The sequence below is a fragment of the Vombatus ursinus genome, unplaced genomic scaffold, assembly GCF_900497805.2.
Source record: "Vombatus ursinus unplaced genomic scaffold, bare-nosed wombat genome assembly UNPS02014807.1, whole genome shotgun sequence".
NCBI classification, from domain to species: domain Eukaryota; kingdom Metazoa; phylum Chordata; class Mammalia; order Diprotodontia; family Vombatidae; genus Vombatus; species Vombatus ursinus.
The window spans coordinates 58,271,433-58,289,447 of NW_020954585.1; the positions used below are offsets into that span (position 1 = coordinate 58,271,433).

General features: G+C 39.6%; 1 pseudogene; it reads right to left on the bottom strand.

Moving 5' to 3' along the window:
• Nucleotides 1-17,733, bottom strand: part of LOC114052183 — a 38,541-nt pseudogene extending 20,808 nt beyond the window's left edge.
• Nucleotides 17,734-18,015: the final 282 nt, after the last annotated feature.

The following is an 18,015-nucleotide window of genomic DNA, read 5'->3' on the forward strand; positions in this document are numbered from 1 at the left end:
ATGGCCCAGCTGACCGCTAAGGGTGAAGTCATCATGCTTGCCAGCCCGATCATGGAAGAGAACTGCCCCGCATTGCCCTTCCCACTGACTCCAGCCTGTATCACTTTTGCTGGACCTGCACCAACTCCTCCCTGCTGGGAAATCTGTCACAGCGGTTAGATATTCTCCCAGACACTTCCTCATTTCTGTCTAGGTTACTTACTCTTGTAGACATCTGGTCGTGCCAGTTACTTGCTACAACTCCACCTTCATTTTTGTTACAGCTGAATGCTGGTTCTGGTTTGTAAATATGGGCTGGTTCTTGGATCATCCAAGATAATGCATAATGTAGTGGGAGTAATGTAAGGCCAGACAGAGGAACTAAAGCTAAGTTGAGTCTCTTAGCTAAAGTCACATGGCAAAGAGCTTTGGATCCAGGTCTAGAATTCAGATCTTCTGACTTCTTTCCCAGAGCCCTGTCTATTACACCACACTGCCAAACATGGGTTGAGAAAGATGACACAGTCAGTCAGGTGTAATTGAGATTGTGGTGCCTAGCACAACACAGTAGACACAATGCCGGCCTAGTAAGTGTTGTTTGGTGATGACAATCTGGATGAAGAATCTGAACCAGTCTTCAATTTAGCCCATGAATCTGCTCACGTTGTTCAGGCTTCTGGTACACAATGATATGTCATTACCATCTTCCTGTGTTCCTAGAATATAGCAATAGCTAGGCACAATTGCTTTCCTCACCTCAGTCTCTCCCTTCTCTAATCATTCTCCACACAGTTGCAATATTCCTAAAATACAACCTGTGTCCCAGTCCCACTCCTACTCAAGAGGCTATTGCCTCTAGGATCAAATAAAAATTCCCCCTTTTGGCAGTGAAAGTCTTTTACAACTTGGCTTCAACCTATCTGGATATACAGATTTCACATTATTTCACATTGTTCACGAACTGTCCTACTTGTTCCTTGTGCACCATTTTCTATCTCTCACCTTCATGCCATTGTCCATGCTTTATCCAATGCCTGGAATACTATGCCTTCTCATCCCTGCCTCTTGGAATCCCTCCCTTCCTTCAAAGTTTAGTTGCTTTTCCTGACCACCCCCCAGCATTATTAGTCTCTCTTACACCAAAAGCAACACATATACAAAGTAAATATGTACATTTATATCATTTTATGCAGTTTTATTATATTGTATCTAAATATATATTTATATTATAGCATATGTATGTTGTCTTTCCTTTTATTTGTATATAATTTTATTTTTTTTTGCCCCATAGCATGTAAAGTCCTTAAAAACAAAAACTATTTCATTTTTGTCTTTATATCTCCTAAGGGCCTGTCACAGTACCTGGCACATAGCCTGAGGTAATACTTATTGAATAGAGGATATTCACCTGACTAGTATGCAAAAGATGTTTGTAAACTGGTAGATTTTTGTAATCTATCTGCAAGTCCTTGGGAATATAGTTAAGGAATGCTAAGGAAATAACTTTATAAGCATAATTTATCAAGGTCCTCTGGAGAGTTTTGGGAGGTGTTATAATGTTAACTCCCCCTTTTGGCATTTAAAGCCCTTTTAACTTGTCTCCAACCTACCTGTATATACAAATCACAAGTTCCTGAGACAATGCTGTCCCAGGTTCTAGGCACTCTGTGACCCCATGTGGCACTCAAAACCCCAACTCACCTTCTCCCTTTGATGTGTTTATTTTTAATAATCAGCCAGAGGAATAAATTAGCTCAAAGCAAAGACATTTAATGAAATGGCACAGTAAGAAAAGTAGCAAAACAATATCTCTCCCTTAAGCCCAGAGCACATTCTCCCACAAATACACCTACTCCATCCATGGGGGAAGGAGAAGGGTACACATGTAGCTAGGTAGGGTATATTCTTGGATGCTCAGCTTATACCTGCAATTCTGCAGGCCTGGAAATGTCTTCTTGTCATATTGTCAAACTCTTCCTGCTCCCTACTAGTCCCTCCCTTGGCCATATTGACCTTCCTAGATTTGCTGTCCCTACCGGATTCAGACTCCATAGTTCTTTCTCTGGATCTGGATAACATTTTCCATCATGAGTCTTTTGGAGTTGTCTTAGATCCTTGCATTGCTGAGAAGAGCTAAGTCTATCAAAGTCAGTCATCATACAATGTCGCTATTACTGTGTACAATGTTCTCCTGGTTCTGCTCACTTCACTCAGCATCAGTTCATGTAAATCTTTCCAGGTTTTTCTGAAATTGGCCTGCTCACCATTTTTTATGGAACAATAGTATTCCATTACATTCATATACCACAACTTGTTCAACCGTTCACCAGCTGATGGATATGCCCTCAATTTCCAATTCTTTGCCACCACAAAAAGAGTTGCTGTAAACATTTACTTATCAGACTTATGGTTTAAGAAAATTACTTTGGTGGTTTTTGTGGAAGATGGATGTGACAAGTGGACCAATTAAAAAGCAATTGCAATAGTCTAGGATAGAGAGGATGAGGGCCTGAACAAGACTGGTGGCTATATGAGTGGAAAGAAGGGGATGTGTGTGATAACTATTGTGGAGATAGCAACAATAAGATCTCACAATTAGATAAATGGAAAAAGGGAGAAAAAGGATTTGAGGATTGAGATCACTGACTGTGCGGTGACTGGAAAGATGGTGGTATTTATGACAGAAATAGGGAACTTTGGAAGAGGTGTAGGTTTGAGGAGAGGGAGAGATAATCAGCTCTGTTTGGGCATAATCAAGTGGGTTTGAGATACTTGTAGGACTAATAGTCCAAAATGTCAACTAGGCAGTTAGTGATATGGCATTGGAGCTCAAGATTGTGAGTAGGGCTAGATACTGAAGCCCACGAGAACTGATGAGGTCACTGGGTGAGATAGCATAGACAGAAAAAAGAAGAGGGCCCAGAACAGAGACTTGAAGTATACACACAGTATCGGTGTGACAGCCTGAGAAAGAGTACTCATACAGGCAGGTGGAGAACAACAACAACAAAAAAATCAGATGGCCAAAGAACCCAGAGAAAAGAGTGTATCTAGAAAAACAGAGTGTTTGACAGTCAGATGTTCCAGAGAGCTAGCTATGTAACCCTAGGCAAGTCACTTAACCCTGTTTGCCTCAGTTTCCTCATCTGTAAAATGAACTGGAAAAGGAAACGGCAAACCACTCCAGGATCTTTGCCAAGAAAACCCCTAAAGGGACAGAATGAGAAATCATTAGATCTGGTGATTAAAATAGCATTGGTAACTTCAGAAAGAACCATTTCTGTTGAAGCTGGAAACCAGATTGCTGAAGGTTTAGAAGAGAATAAAAGGAATGGAATTAAGAGACTATGTACAGGCAGCTTTTTCAAGAATTTTGGCTGAAAAAGAGAGGAGGGATAGATAATAAAAACTAGTGAGGGATTTTTTTCAAGAGATAGGAAAGGGGTGTGTGTATGTAAGCAGCGGAAAGAGATAAAAGATTATAGAGAGAACTGGAGTGAAGGTGGGGATAATCTGCTGAAGAAGACAGAGGGGATGTAATCAAGGTTACAGAGAGAGGCAACTGTCTTGGTGAGGAGAAGGTCCATCTCTCATCAGAAACTGAAGTAAAGGAGGAAGTAACAGGGATAATGTCAAGGGATCGTGAGATAAAGAGGAAGGGAGAAAAGGAAACTTGTCAGTGTGTGAACAGAACTGTCTGAGTTATGACAGGCTTGCAGGCCAATGTGGAGCTATCTCTCTCAGGACACACAGTCCTTTCCCACTTTTTAAATTCACAGTTCCTAACGTTTATTCATATACATTTTTTAACCATTGGGCCTTATTATGTTGTACTGATGCATATATGTTAAAACTTTAAAAAAGAAAAAAAATTACATGAATTGTGTTTAGGGGGTCCTTTCCAATAGGTTGTTTGTTTAGTCATTTTCAGTCAAGTCTCACACTTTGTGACCCCCTTTTGGGGTTTTCTTGGCAAACATAGTAGAGCAGTTTGCCATTTCCTTCTCCAGCTCATTTTACAGATCAGAAAACTAAAGCAGACAGGGTTTTAATCTGAGGCCAGATTTGAACTCAGATATTCCTGATTTCAGGCCTGATGCTCTATCTACTGCACTACCTACCTACTCCTTTCAATAGATAGTGTTTGTTAAATAAAGCCTTTTAAGTTGGATTATATAGCTCATTAATAAATTTAAGTAACTCTACATTTCACCCTACAGGGTACCATGTTCTGTCAGTTATTTAGTTATTTTATTATCATTTTAATTTTATTATTAGTTTATTTATATATAATTTATAAATTATATATTTATTATAAAATATATTTATGTATAAAATATATGTTTATAAATATAAAATGCTTTATATATTTATTCTTCTTAGTATTTTATTAACTAAAGGCAGCAATCAGAGTGTCACCCAGCTTGTTCATGCATGTTTATTTGCATGTTAACTTTCCCATTAGATTTTGAGCCCTCAGGGGCAGGGGCAGTCTTTTGTCTTGCTGTTTATCCCCTAGACTTAACACAGTGCCTGGAATATAGTTGGTGCTTAATAAATGCTTATTGACTGACTGAAGGCAGGTATTCCTAGATAGTACACTGAATGCAGCTTTACTTGGAATTGAGAGTGTTGCTGTGAGAGAAACTGACACTTATCGGATTTGTTCTTGAAACTTAAGGACTTGTTCTGTGTTACTCCAGAGAAAGGAAGTAGGATCAATTCATGGAAGTTATAAGGAGTTTGGATAGAGCATTAAAAACTGGGGGATCAGAATTCCTCAGGTAGAAGGTGATATTTGAGCTGAACCTTGAAAGAAGCTAGAGACTGTAAAAGACAGAGGTAGGAAAAAAGAGCATTCCAAATTTGAGAGACTACCTCACCAAAGCACCCAGGTGGGAAATGGAATATGTATATAAGCAGTAATTGTGTTGCTGCCAGCAATTAGCCCTCCCCCCTCACTCTACTGTTAGAGGAGATAAACCCATACAACCTTATTTTTTTTATTGTTGTTGTTTTGAATACAAGCTCATCTGGGAGGAAGCTGTTAGACTTCCCATCTTGGTGCAATTGAGTTTAGCAATTTATTGTACAGCGGCTTATGCTGAGTCATGAGACCAGGGGCATCCACCAGTAAGGCTCGGCCACATCTCAGAAGGCCAAATTTGAACAACCTGACTGAAAAAGCCAAACTTGGAGTGAAGAGTCTTAAGTTTTAGTCTCTGCCCTGATACCAATCCTGGAATTTTTGTTTTCTCTTCTGTAAAATGAGGATTTTGGAAAAGGTGGTCTCTAAGAGAGAAAGAGAAATGGAAAGAGAAAATTAATCATGGTGACCTCTAGAAAGAAAAAGAGAAAGCAAGAGACAAACTTGCTAGCTGTTTAACAGACCATGAATCTGAAATCTGGCTGCATTTAACTCTAAGACAGCATAGCCTTCAGATCATAGGAGCAGATTGAGAGCTTTTTAAAAAGGACCTTAGATGTCATGCAGTTTCATTTTACAGATAAGGAAACTGAGGCCCTGAGAGATAAATGAATTGGCCAGTGACAAAGCCAGGAATTAAATCCAGGTCTTCTGACTCTAAATCTAATGTTCTTTCATCTGTACCATGCTGTTTACCATACTTAATTTTAGTATAATATTGATTGTAATAGTAATAATAGCTAGCATTTATTTATATAGAGCTTTAATGTTTGTAAAGAACTTTACAAATATGACCTCATTTGATCCTCACAATCCTAGGAGGTAGGTGCTTTTATTATCTCCATTTTACAGATAGGGAAACTGAGGCAGATTAAGGTTAAATGATTTGCCGAGAGTCAGACAGCTAGTAAGTCTCTGAGGTCAGATTTGGATTCAGATCTTCCTGACTCCAGGTCTAGGGCTCTATCTGTTCTTAGGCTTTCTAACAGGCAAATTACCACATGGTGTCTATTTCACCTATCCTCTTCTGATAATCTCATCCCGGGACACTAGTGGGCACAGTAGCTGTTCCTGGGGGGTATTTTGTGGAGTCATCAGTAGCAAAACAATCCCCAAATTTTTGGGCTTGTTTCTGGATTCTCCTCTTCTCCTCAGTGGTACTGATGTAGTTTAAGGGTTCAGGGGTGCTGGGACTCCAATATCACAACACGCAGGTCCTGCCTGAAAGAATTCAACCCAAGCCTTCTTTCAGCCAAAGACAAGGTTTGATATGAACATCCATCATATTGGACAGACTCTTAAGGAGTCTGAACATGGGTAAGCAGTGGCTAGATTATAAGAATCCCAGCAGTGGCTAGATTATAAGAATCTGAGCAGTGGCTGGATTTTAAGAATCCGAGTATCTTAATGGAGACAAGATGGATCTTATATACAGAAAGCCTGTGGGAGGGACCTAGGAGTGGCCAGTAAGCTGGGGTGAATAGAACTCCTGGGACCTGGAACCCCCCCCTTTCTGGGGCCCAGATCCCAACCCCATCGGTACAACAGGTAGAGAAGAGGATATGCAAATCATCCCAAGAAAGCTGGTTGTAGGGACAGGTCCCTAAAGCCCTCAGTAAACTTAGTGGGATCTTCTGAGTATTGTCCCAGTTTTTCTTTAATCTGATTGAGATCTGAAATGGAGAATGGAACATACACCCTAATTGTCCCACTAGAGGAGGCAGACACTTCTCTTAGGGAAAAAAGCCGTGAAAGCACTGTGGGAAGGGAGATAGGAAGTCCCATTCTTCCAGTTCTGGCTGAAGAAGAGCAAGGTTAGGCAGTTTTCCTGGTCTCAAGGAATCAAAATTTTGAGGTTCAGGGAACCATATATGTTGAGGTTTAGAGGTTTAGGGACCCCAAAATAGCAATACATGGGGCCTGTCCAAAGGAAATCAACCCAAGCCTTCTTCCAACCAAAGACAAGATTTATTAAAGATTCCCCATATTGGCCAGACTCTTAAGAAATTTGAACATTTGTGATGCTTATATTGACAAGTGGGGTAGAGTAAATCTCAGCCATTGGCTAGATTTTAAGAATCTGAGAATTTAGCTAGACTCTTAAAGAATCTGAGCACTTTAATGAAGACAAGATGGACCTTATATACAGAAAGACTATGGGAGGAGTGGTCAGTAGACTGGGGTGACTGGTCTAGGGAGGATCTTGATGGGAGTGACTGGGAGGTCTAGAATGGGGTCTAGATAGGATCAAGGAGGGGAAGTAGCCAGGGGCCATCAGGAGGTAATAGACAATGAAGGGCTGGGCTAGGTTAAGGGTAATAGAGATTGGGTGTAGCCACTATAAAAGGCCAATTGAGAGGAATACTGAGATGATGCCTCAGGGGAATTTCTTATAGCACAGTAGTACTCTTTCATGATCATATACCACAACTTACTCAGCCATTCTCTAATTGATGGACATTCCCTCAATTTCCAGTTCCTTGCCACCACAAAGAGAGTCTGGACCCTGTCACATCCACTGCATTCCCTAGCTATTTCTACTTTTTGTCTTCTTTGCCAATTTTCTAGGTGTAAAGTGAAGCCTTAGAACTGTTATGATTTGCATTTTCTTTAGTATAGGTAATTTGGAGCAAATTCTGTGATTTCATTGGTTTGGGGAACTCCTAGCAAAGAACCTCCCTCTATTAAAGCAGATTAGTCACTGTTCTGAAACTTATAGCCTTCGAGAGTGGTTAAGGGACTACCATGGGGTCATGTAGCCAATAGGTATCTGAGGTGGGACTTGAATGCACTCTGGCTCTGAGGCCAACTCTCTACTCACTACTTCTTTCTACCTCTTATGGATGGAAATTGTTAGTAAAAGGAATACCATTGTAAGATACAGGTCCCCTAGGAGTCTTTGTATTATAAATACCACAAGTTTTCTCTTCTATAGGATATGACACAATAAACCTAAAGATATGAACACCAGGACTATGAAAACAGCACCTTCCTCAGGAATTTTGAGATTCACTATATTGCCCCAAATGCTTGGGCAAAGACCATTATATTACAGTTCTATGACATATAAAGAAAAATGTATAGACTCTAATTACTGATGGGGTTGAGATCTGGGCCCCACAAAGGAAAAACCCTGGACTTTCGCACAGGGCCATTTAAATCTCTGGCATTTGCCTGAGGCTATAATTCCATCAACTGGCCTTTCATTGTTGCTACACCCAGTCTCCCCTCCTTTGTTTTACCTCCCTATGACCCCTGGCCATTTCCCCTCCCATTCAGATCTCCTTAGACCCCTCCTCCTGTCACCCCAAACTACTTGGCCACTCCTAGATCCCTCCCATAGTCTTTCTGTGTATAAGGTCCATCTTGTCTCCATTAAGATGCCCGGATTCTTAAAATCTAGCCGCTGGTCAGATTCTTATAATCTAGCCAATAGTTTACTAATGTTCAGACTCCTTAAGAGTCTGCCCAATATGATGGATGTTCTAATAAACCTTGTCTTTGACTGAAAGAAGGCTTGGGTCAAATTCTTTTGGGCAGCACCTGCGTGTTGTGATTTTGGGGTCCTAGGACCCCTGAACCTCTAAACCGCATCAATTACCACATTTAATAATATGAGAATTATGGAACTATTTTCATTTCCATTTTATATACTTAGATTATATGGCTTAACTGGTTAAATCTAAAATAGGGCCCCTTTCATTTCACATTCCAAATTATAGTTTCCTCCTTTAAAATATGTGACAGGCAAACTGCAAAATCTGATCAGGGACCCTGAAGTCTGCCAGCATTCTAAGGGTAGACATAGCAAAAGAACTGGAATGTACCAGCCAGAACCAAGGGAAGCAAAGTCAGGACCAAACAGGGCTTGGGAGAGGGAAAAGCCTGGTGCTGACCACTAAATGCCAAATCAAGAGCTAAAGCTAGAGATATGAGTAAACAAAAGAAGGTACAGGGTTCTATAAAGAAATATTATAGGGTCAGAGGTTATGAACACACAGTTTTTGGAAGAAGAAATCAAAGTTATCGATAGTCAGATGAAAAAGTGCTCTAAATCATTATTGATTAGAAAAATGCAAATTAACACAATTCTGAGGTACCATCTCACATCTATCAGATTGGCTAAAATGATAGAAGGGGAAAATGAAAAATATTGGAGGGGATGTTGAAAAATTGAGACACTAATACCCTGTTGGTGGAGCTGTCAACTGATCCAGGAGAGTAATCTGGAATTATGCCCGAAGAGCTGTAAAACTGTGCATACCATTTGACCCAGCAATACCACTATTAGGTTTGTTTCCCAAGGTCATCAGGGAAAAAGGAAAAGAATCTACGTGTTCAAAAGTATTTATGGCAGCTCTCTTTGTGGTGGCAAGGAACTGGAAATTGAAGGGATGCCCATCGATTAAAGAATGGCTGAATAAGTTGTGGTATATGATTGTGATGGAATACTATTGTGCTTTAAGAAATGATGAGCAAGTTGATTTTAGAAAAATATGTAAAGCCTTGCATGATATAATGCAGAGGGAAGCAAGCAGAACCAAGAGAATGTTGTATACAGTAACAGCAATGTTATTTAAAGAGTAACTGTGAACTTCCAAGCTATTCTGAGTAATGTGAACATTCAAATTAACTACAAAGGACTTATGAAGGAAAATGCTATCCACCTCCAGAGAAAGAATGGATATATGGAAGTATGTTTTCTATGATTCCACATATACGTTTATATCAAACATTGGCTTTCTCTAATGTGGGGTTGGGAGGAAGTGAGGAAAGGAGGGAGAAAACTCAGAACTCAAAATGTGACCAAAAAATAAAATAAAATAAAATAAATATAACAATTTAAAAAGAAAAAAAAAGAAGAAAATATTATGGTTCAAAAATAGATCAAAAGAAAAACCCAGAGGAAGAGAGAAAATCACAATTATAACAGAGCCTCATAGGAGAAAATGACTTGGCTATAAGGACTACAAGAATGCCTAGAAGAAAAGAAGCAAGAGATTATAAATGGGAGAAAAGCTATGGAGGAAAGACCTGAAAGGAAAATTAATATCTTAGAAAAGATGGTAGTAAACTTACCCAAGAAACAGGCTCTCTAAAGATTAGAATGGGCCAACCAAGAGTCAATAACTCCATGAAACAATAAAAAGTATTAGAACAGAATCAAAGGATTAAAAGAATAGAAGAAAATGTAAAGTATCTCCTATCAAAGACAAGTGACCTGGAAAACAAATCAAGGAAAGATAAAACAACCACCATCGACATTCACGCACATGGCATGATCTCTTATTTAACAAATTGGAGATCCTCCACTTTGGAAGAATTTAATGAATTAAGGCATCTGATATACAGTCCAGAATCCTAATCCCAGGCATTCACTTGGTCAAACAATATGAACAAATAGTTCTCAAAAAAAGAATAAATAGTGAAGTATTAACAACTACATGAAAGAATGCTTCAAATCACTAATAAAAAAGAAATGTCAAGTCTGAGGTTTTATCTCACATCCTGCAAGTTGGCAAAGAGGACCAAAAATGGCAAATTAGTGATGGAAGGGTTGGATGATGATAGGCACATTGATGCTTGTTGGTGGAGCTATACATTGGTACAACTATTTTGGAAAATGATATGGAATTTTTCAAATAAAGTCTATATAAAATGTCCATACCCTTTGACCCAGAGATTCTATTGCGTGGCTTATACCCAAAGGAAGCCATTGATAAGAAAAAAGTCCTATGGGGACACCAAAATATTTATAGCAGTACTTTTTGTGAAAGCAAAGAATCGGAAACAAAATAGGTATCCATTGATTGGGGAATGACTAAACAAATTGTGGTATATAAATAATGGAATATCACTGTGCTGTAAAAAATGACAAATGTGATGAATATGAAGAAGCATGGAAAGATCTGTATGAATTGATACAGAGTGAAGTAGATAGAGCCAAGAAAGTAATAGACACAATTGCTATGATGATGTAAATGGAAAGAACTATACACCTACACACACACACACACACACACACACACACACAAATAAAAATAAAAAGTGAATGTTGTAAACTTACAAAACTCAAGACTCAAAAATGAAGAGATATTAGAGGACACCCCCAACTCACCTTGACCAGAGGTGGGAAGTCCACAGATGTTACACATTGCACATGTTTTCAATAAATTAATCAGTTGTGCTGATTTTTTTCTTCTCTCTCTCTCTCTCTCTTAAAAATTCTCTGTTATTTGGGACGGTTCTTTGAGAGGGAAAAAGAGGGATTATGGGGAAAACTATGACAATATTAAAAAAAAAGACATCAATAATTTTTTTTTTTTACCAAAAGGCAATGGAGAGCCAGACTTGGTGGTATACTCCTATAATCCCTGATGCTGGGGAGGATAAAGCTTGTGAATCACTTGAGTCCAAGAGTTCTGAGCTGCAGTAGGGCTAAAGCCAATAGTCTGTAGTAGGTCTGGCACCAAAATGATGATCAGTGAGCTACCAGGCTGCCTAAGGAGGGACAAACTAGCCCATGTCAGAAAATAAAAAGAACAGGTTAAAGCTTCCATGATGATCAGTATGGAGATTTAGGCCCATGAGTGGGCAGCTAGGTGGTGCAAGGGATAGCTAGGTGGTACAGTGGATAGAGCACTGAATCAGGAGTCAGAAGACCTGAGTTCAAATCTGGCTTCAGACACTTATAGCTGTGTGACCAATCATTTAACCCTGTTTGCCTCAGTTTTCTCATCTGTAAAATGAGCTGGAGAAGGAAATGTCAAAACACTCCACTATCTTTGCCAAAACAAACAAACAAACAAACAAAAAAACAACCCAAAAGGGATCATGAAGAGTTGAGCATGACTCAAAATGTTTAAACAGCTGCTGTACCTTCAGCCTGAGTGAGGAGACCCAGTCTCCTCTTCCTCCATGTAAAGTACTTTGCAACCCTTAAAAAACTATATGAATGTCAGATATTGCTATTTTCACGTAAGTTGACAACAGTACTAATCAAACCAAGTGAGTTGAAGGTATGTAAGGCTGCTGTTAGAGAGATAATGCCTGCTGAACTCTGTGTTAAGTATCATTTGAATTGCAAGAGCCCTTAGAGGCCATCTAGTGTACCATACGCATGAATCCCTTTTGTAGCACCCTCCCCTAGCTTCTACTCCTTGAAGATTATGAGGGATTTGTGGATGAAGAGATATGGAGAAGGAGCTTAAGCCCTCAAAGGATCACGAGTCAAGCAGTTGATTACTCACAGGCATTTAAGTATGTGTGTGGTTCCCTCAGCCTTCTGAGGTACAGGAACACAATGATGACAGTGGTTTGGACATACAACAGGCTAGTACTCCAATTGAGAGCCCAGATCTCCCAAGTCCCTACCCTTGTGTCTGATTGTGATTGCTGGGCAGAATCACAAGAACTGAGGAGGAAGGGGAGCTTAGGGGCACTCGGTCAGAAGGTGCACTGGACTGCAACACCTCACAAGGATGCTGTGATTAGTAAAGTTTGCTAACTGAGATGAAATTTGCTAAACTGATACTCTGCTAACCTTGCATTCCTATCCCTAAATGTAGCTGGCCAAATCAGTTGTTGGGTACACAGGAACATGGGATCAATCAGTGAACAAAAATGGAATCACTTTTGTCAGCTAGAGCTCATCACCCAAACATGAAGATAGTATTATGCAATGAATTACTGGCAGACACAAGACTAGGACACTCAAACAATCTTGGTACTGAGTTAAACTTATTTTAGTGGAAAACCCTTGGCCTATAAATTAGCACTAGGTTTAAGTCGCAGCTGTGCTGGGACTCACTGTGGGACCTTAGACAAATTGGGTGGGTTGCAAGTGGGTAGGCCCACTACCCTAGTACAGGACCTTAGCACCTCTTGCCTGGACTTGATATAGTCTCCTAATTGGATTCTCTGCCTCCGATATCTCCAGCCCGTCCTCCACACAGTTGCAAAAATGAAATTCTTAAAGCACAGGTCTATGTTATTGCCCTACTTATTAAACTCCAGGGGTTCACTCTGGCTTCTAAGATATATTGATTACAAAGGTACACAGAAATAGGGGTGCGTGGGGTATTCAGGAGGAGTTGCACCTCTAGTGTGAGGGCTTGCCACGCCCTTTTCAGGCCCTTCATCCAACTCTCAACTGCTTAAGAAGCTGTAGCATATGCAACAGCCACACCCTGGTAAACCTTTTGGGCAGATAGCTAAACCAGGTTGAGGGTAACCAACAGGTCTCAAACCTGGCAGTGAATTAGGGAGATGTGAAGACCTTCCTCACTGGAATGTGCAGATGAGAACAATTTGTTCCAGTGGCCATGAAGAGGGCTGAAGTAGATGCTGTGGAGTGCTTACAGGCTTGGTCAGGCATCAAAGACATCAAGGTCATCCATTGCATCCCAGGCCATGACCAATCATCTTGACTTTTGTCCAGCCACTGGACTTCAATGACCCAGGAAGAGAGAGAATGAGCCTGATGACTTTGAGCAACTCTGCTCCACTTAAATCCAATCCATTCACAAGTCAGTATATCACCAGTGATGTCATTGGTCCTCTTCCAAAACAAAGAATGAACAACAACACAGAAATAACATCTAGGAAGGTATTGTTACTATAAACAATTAGTCCCTTGTAGTGCTGGGCAATTTAACTCCACTTCACTTGGTTGGGAAAACTAGAAAGTGAAACCAAGCATAAATAAAACAAATTAGAAATAAAAAGTAAGAGCCCCGGCTCTTACTGACGTCAGGAGGACCTGAGTTCAAATCCAGCCTCAGACCAAACACTTGACACTTATTAGCTGTGTGACCCTGGGCAAGTCATTTAACCCCAATTGCCTCACTAAAAAAACAGAAAAAGAAAAGAAATAAAAAGTAAAGCGTATTTGTTATAAGAGTCAATGCACCAATGAAATGCAAAAACATAGGTTGAGATAAACAAGGAAGAATAGCTTTGATGTACAAAATTCTACAAATCCAGCTTCTTTAGCACTGTTTCCTTATCTGTAAAATAGAGATAATAATAATACCTACCTCCCAGGGTTGTTGGGAGGATAAAATGAGATATTTGTAAAGTGTTTTTCAAACCTTAAAGTACAATATAAATGCTAGCCATTATATTATATCACAATGTTATGTTGTTATGTCATATCATATTAATTATTATTATTATATCTTTGACTTCATTGGGGTTTTGTACTCAGTAGTGGTACCACTGAGTCAAAGGAAATGCACAATTTAGTTACTTTCAGAGTTTCAAATTGGTTTGCAGAATAGTAATACCAATTCCCAGCTCCATCAACAGTCCATTAGTGTGACTGTCTTTTTATGGCTTATCCAACATTGACTATGCCTTTCATCCAATTTTATCCTGTGTCTGTACAGTCTGTGCAAACCAGAAATCTTTTAGGGCCACTGTATGTCAGTATAATTTCAGACTATGAATCTCCTCTTCCCCCTTCCCATACCCCCTAAGGTGAATCCTAATGAATCAGATTAGAATTTTTTTTTTCAGTTCACCTCACCTGTTTGTGATAAATTGTTAAATTCTATGTTTCAGATGCTATTAGAAGCATCCAAGTCTTAGGACTGAATGAGACAAAAGTGATGCAAAGTGTGACCTTCTCTCTGCATATCACTGGGAGGTAAGAAACAAGAGCACTACTATTTTCTAGTCTCCCTGTTACACCACTTTTCTACAGTGTTGCTCAGATTCTTAATAAGATCTTTGTTCTTTTAGCCTGTTTTTAACCCTCTCGGCTCCAGCAGGAGCAGCTATGCCCAGGTGCACTAGAGCTATGTAGAAGAGAAAACCCTCTCTTAATCAATCACCAATCAAGCAATCAACAAACTTTTACTAGGTACTTCCTATGTCCCAGGCTTTGTAGTAGCTCCTCCTCAGTCCTAGATCCCCTGTTCTAATTGGGGTTAATGAAAGTAAGATTAGTGTTTACTGGCTATCATACTGATTGGTTCAAAAAATGCCTTCTCTTGCTCTCTTCTTCCTTCCTTCCCTCCCTCTCTCTGCACTATGGTGGGCCGTTTTTGTGAGCTGGCTAGCAGGGGTATAAAGTGCAGTCTTACTGCTCATATAGGGATTTAACCTTGATCTGGATTTCTGATGATCTGAGCTTATCAACTTTCCTTCTCACTAGAGAGAGAGTGTAGTGGAAAAGATAGCATAGTGCCAGGTACGTGGTAGGAGCTTAATAAATGCTTATTGACCAACTGACTAGGTTCACACCAGTCTTCTGACACTTCCTATGTATGTGACCTTAGGCAAATCACTTCATTTCTCTGGGCCTGAGTTTTCTTATCTGTAAAATAAAGGGATAGATGGCCTCTAAGGTCACTTCTAGTTCTGAGTTTGTGATCCTGTGACCATTTGAGGACAGTTTCTGTCATGTAATAGCCTTTAAAGAAGTAGTTCTTACCCCTTTTTGTGTCATGATCTGCTTTGGCAATCTGGTGAAGCCTATGGTCCCTTTCTCAGAATGATTTTTTAATCCATAAAATAAAATACATAGGATCACAAAGGAAACCAATTACATTGCAATAGTTATCAACGTATTAAAAAACAAACAACCAAATTCACAACCTCTAGGTTTGGACCACATAGGAAGTGGCTTGATATCTAGGGATTCTGGACAACTTGTCCATTGGTCCAGGAATGTGTTGTATTTGAAAATGTCATCCCATTGAAGTGTCTGCACACATATTCCTATCTCTCACCCACCTGATATCCCCTCTGTAGGCTGCACCTAGCAGTTGTCTGCAGAGGAAAGAGAGAAGTGAAAAAGGAACCCCTCTAGTATGTTTGTGATTACTATCTGCAAATGTTTATTTTTAAGTAGAGTCCAAGTGGACGATTGTTTGTTTTGTTGTTTTTTTTTTAAATTTTGGATGGGATGGGGTCTCATCAGAAAGGGTTTTTTTCCTTTGTTTTTTCCTATTCATAAAACTTTTATTCCCCTTACATCAACTTAATACAAATGTTCTTAACAGTTATGCTTGGATTGTTCCTGAAAATTTCATAAGACATTAAACAAAGCTAACCATCAACTCATTTCCCTATTAACTATTTTTACAGGATATGCATGTTAGGCAAGTCTCAAAAAAATCACAAAAGCGAAAAGCCTAAAAAAAGTTAAATACATGGGTTTTTTGTTTTACTGCTATATTTGATATATAGTGACTTTATGAATATCAAGCAATTCATTTTTTTTTTTGGCGATGCAATTGGGGTTAAGTGACTTGCCCAGGGTCACACACCTAGTAAGTGTCAAGTGTCCGAGGTCAGATTTGAACTCAGGTCCTCCTGACTCCAGGGCTGGTGCTCTATCCACTGTGCCACCTAGCTGCCCCTAGCAATTCATTTTTACTGCATCTTTACTTGTACATTTGTGCTTAGATTACCTCAACCATTTAAATACAAATAAAATGAATGTAGCAAAAATAATGAAAGTAAACAGCAGGTAACTTTACAAATAATGGAATGTGAACTGTTTCTGCCCTTCTCCAGAGTAAATTGACCGGGTTAAAACTTTGTGTAAGGAATACTTTTGCAACTGTAATCATAAAGGTGTACACGTTGAGCTTGTGTATTCCACAGATAACACATGGAATGACATCTAATATCCATGGGATGTCTGTTTCTACCACAGTCATGAATGCTCCAATCCTAAAGTAACCACAATAACTACACCTGTGGCTGGAATCAATTACTCCTATATCCCCCTACCATGAGAGACCCATATGTAGGCAGTTTTCTTTACCTAGATGTAGAAGCTGTGTTAACACTGGCCTTGTGAAATCACAGTGTACCAAAAATACTATACCAAACATATAAAATGTGTATAAAATTCCATATCCCCATATTGGCCACCTCAGATGAAAACAGATAACTCCCCAAATGTTAACTGGCTCTACTCCCCTAATATTAAAAATAAAAAACACATGGGAAATATAGAAATCCAAATAGAAGTAACATAAACCTGTCATAAATCGTAAATAAAAACTATTTGTGGGACAGCATGGATGACAAATGGTCTTCTGTGTGTAAATTTTATAATGAGGCAGACAAAAGATGGATGGCTGGTTAATCTCCCTTCCTTCTCCTGCTTCACCTTCATCTCCTTGGGTATCTGATGTCCACAATGTCAAATTGTCTCTCAGTAATTGTGTTATTAGTGTACTGTCTTTGATTCTTCCCTTAATGTATCAAGTTCAGCAATGCCTTTCATAGAAAGTTGTCTTTGCAAGGGAGCAGGCTTTCTCTGGAGAGTTCAGGATCTCATAATAGAACACAGAGAAGCTCAAGGCCAGACCCAGGCCTATAGGATGCATTGGTTGCTTCTCCTTTTGGCTGATTTCAAATACTTCTTGATAGGCTTGTTGTGATTAATCCACTATTCCTTTCTTGTCATCTCCAGCAACAACCTCAGCCAAATAATGGTAGCAGTATCCTTTCATTTTCAAACTTTTTCTAACTTTGCTTTCTGCTAGTGAAGCAGAACTTTTCCAATAGAGACAGTACATCATTGCAGATAGAGTTGGTTTGGTCTCGACTTTCTCTCTGTATTCTCTGGCCATCTGCTGTTTTTTCTCAGCATTTTCCGTCTTTTGTGCAATACTTGAAACAACCCTCCAACATGATATTCGGGCCCCTATGACATTATTGTAAGCAACAGAGAGAAGATTGTTCTCCTCGTTGGATCATTCAGCTCCTTGCTCAGTTACAGACTTCATGTAGGCTCCCATGGCATCATATCTCTCAATCTGCTTAGCCAGTTTGGCCTTCTGCACCGACTCATTTTTATCCATGACTGAATGTTCTGTGCCTGGAGTGAGTGGCAGTGTTGGGGACAGACAGATGGGGGTGCAGGAGGGAATGGTGGTGGTGGTGAAGAGTGGGGTAGCAGCTGCAGTGGCAACAGTGGGACTGACTCTGTTCCTATATTTCTCAGCTCAGACAGGGTTTTCTTCTATACTCTCTGGCATATAGTAAACACTTAATAAATGATCTATCTATCCCTATCTCCTTAAATGTCTATCTATTTACCTATCTATCATCTATCTTACAGCCAAACCTCTTCTGATTAATTG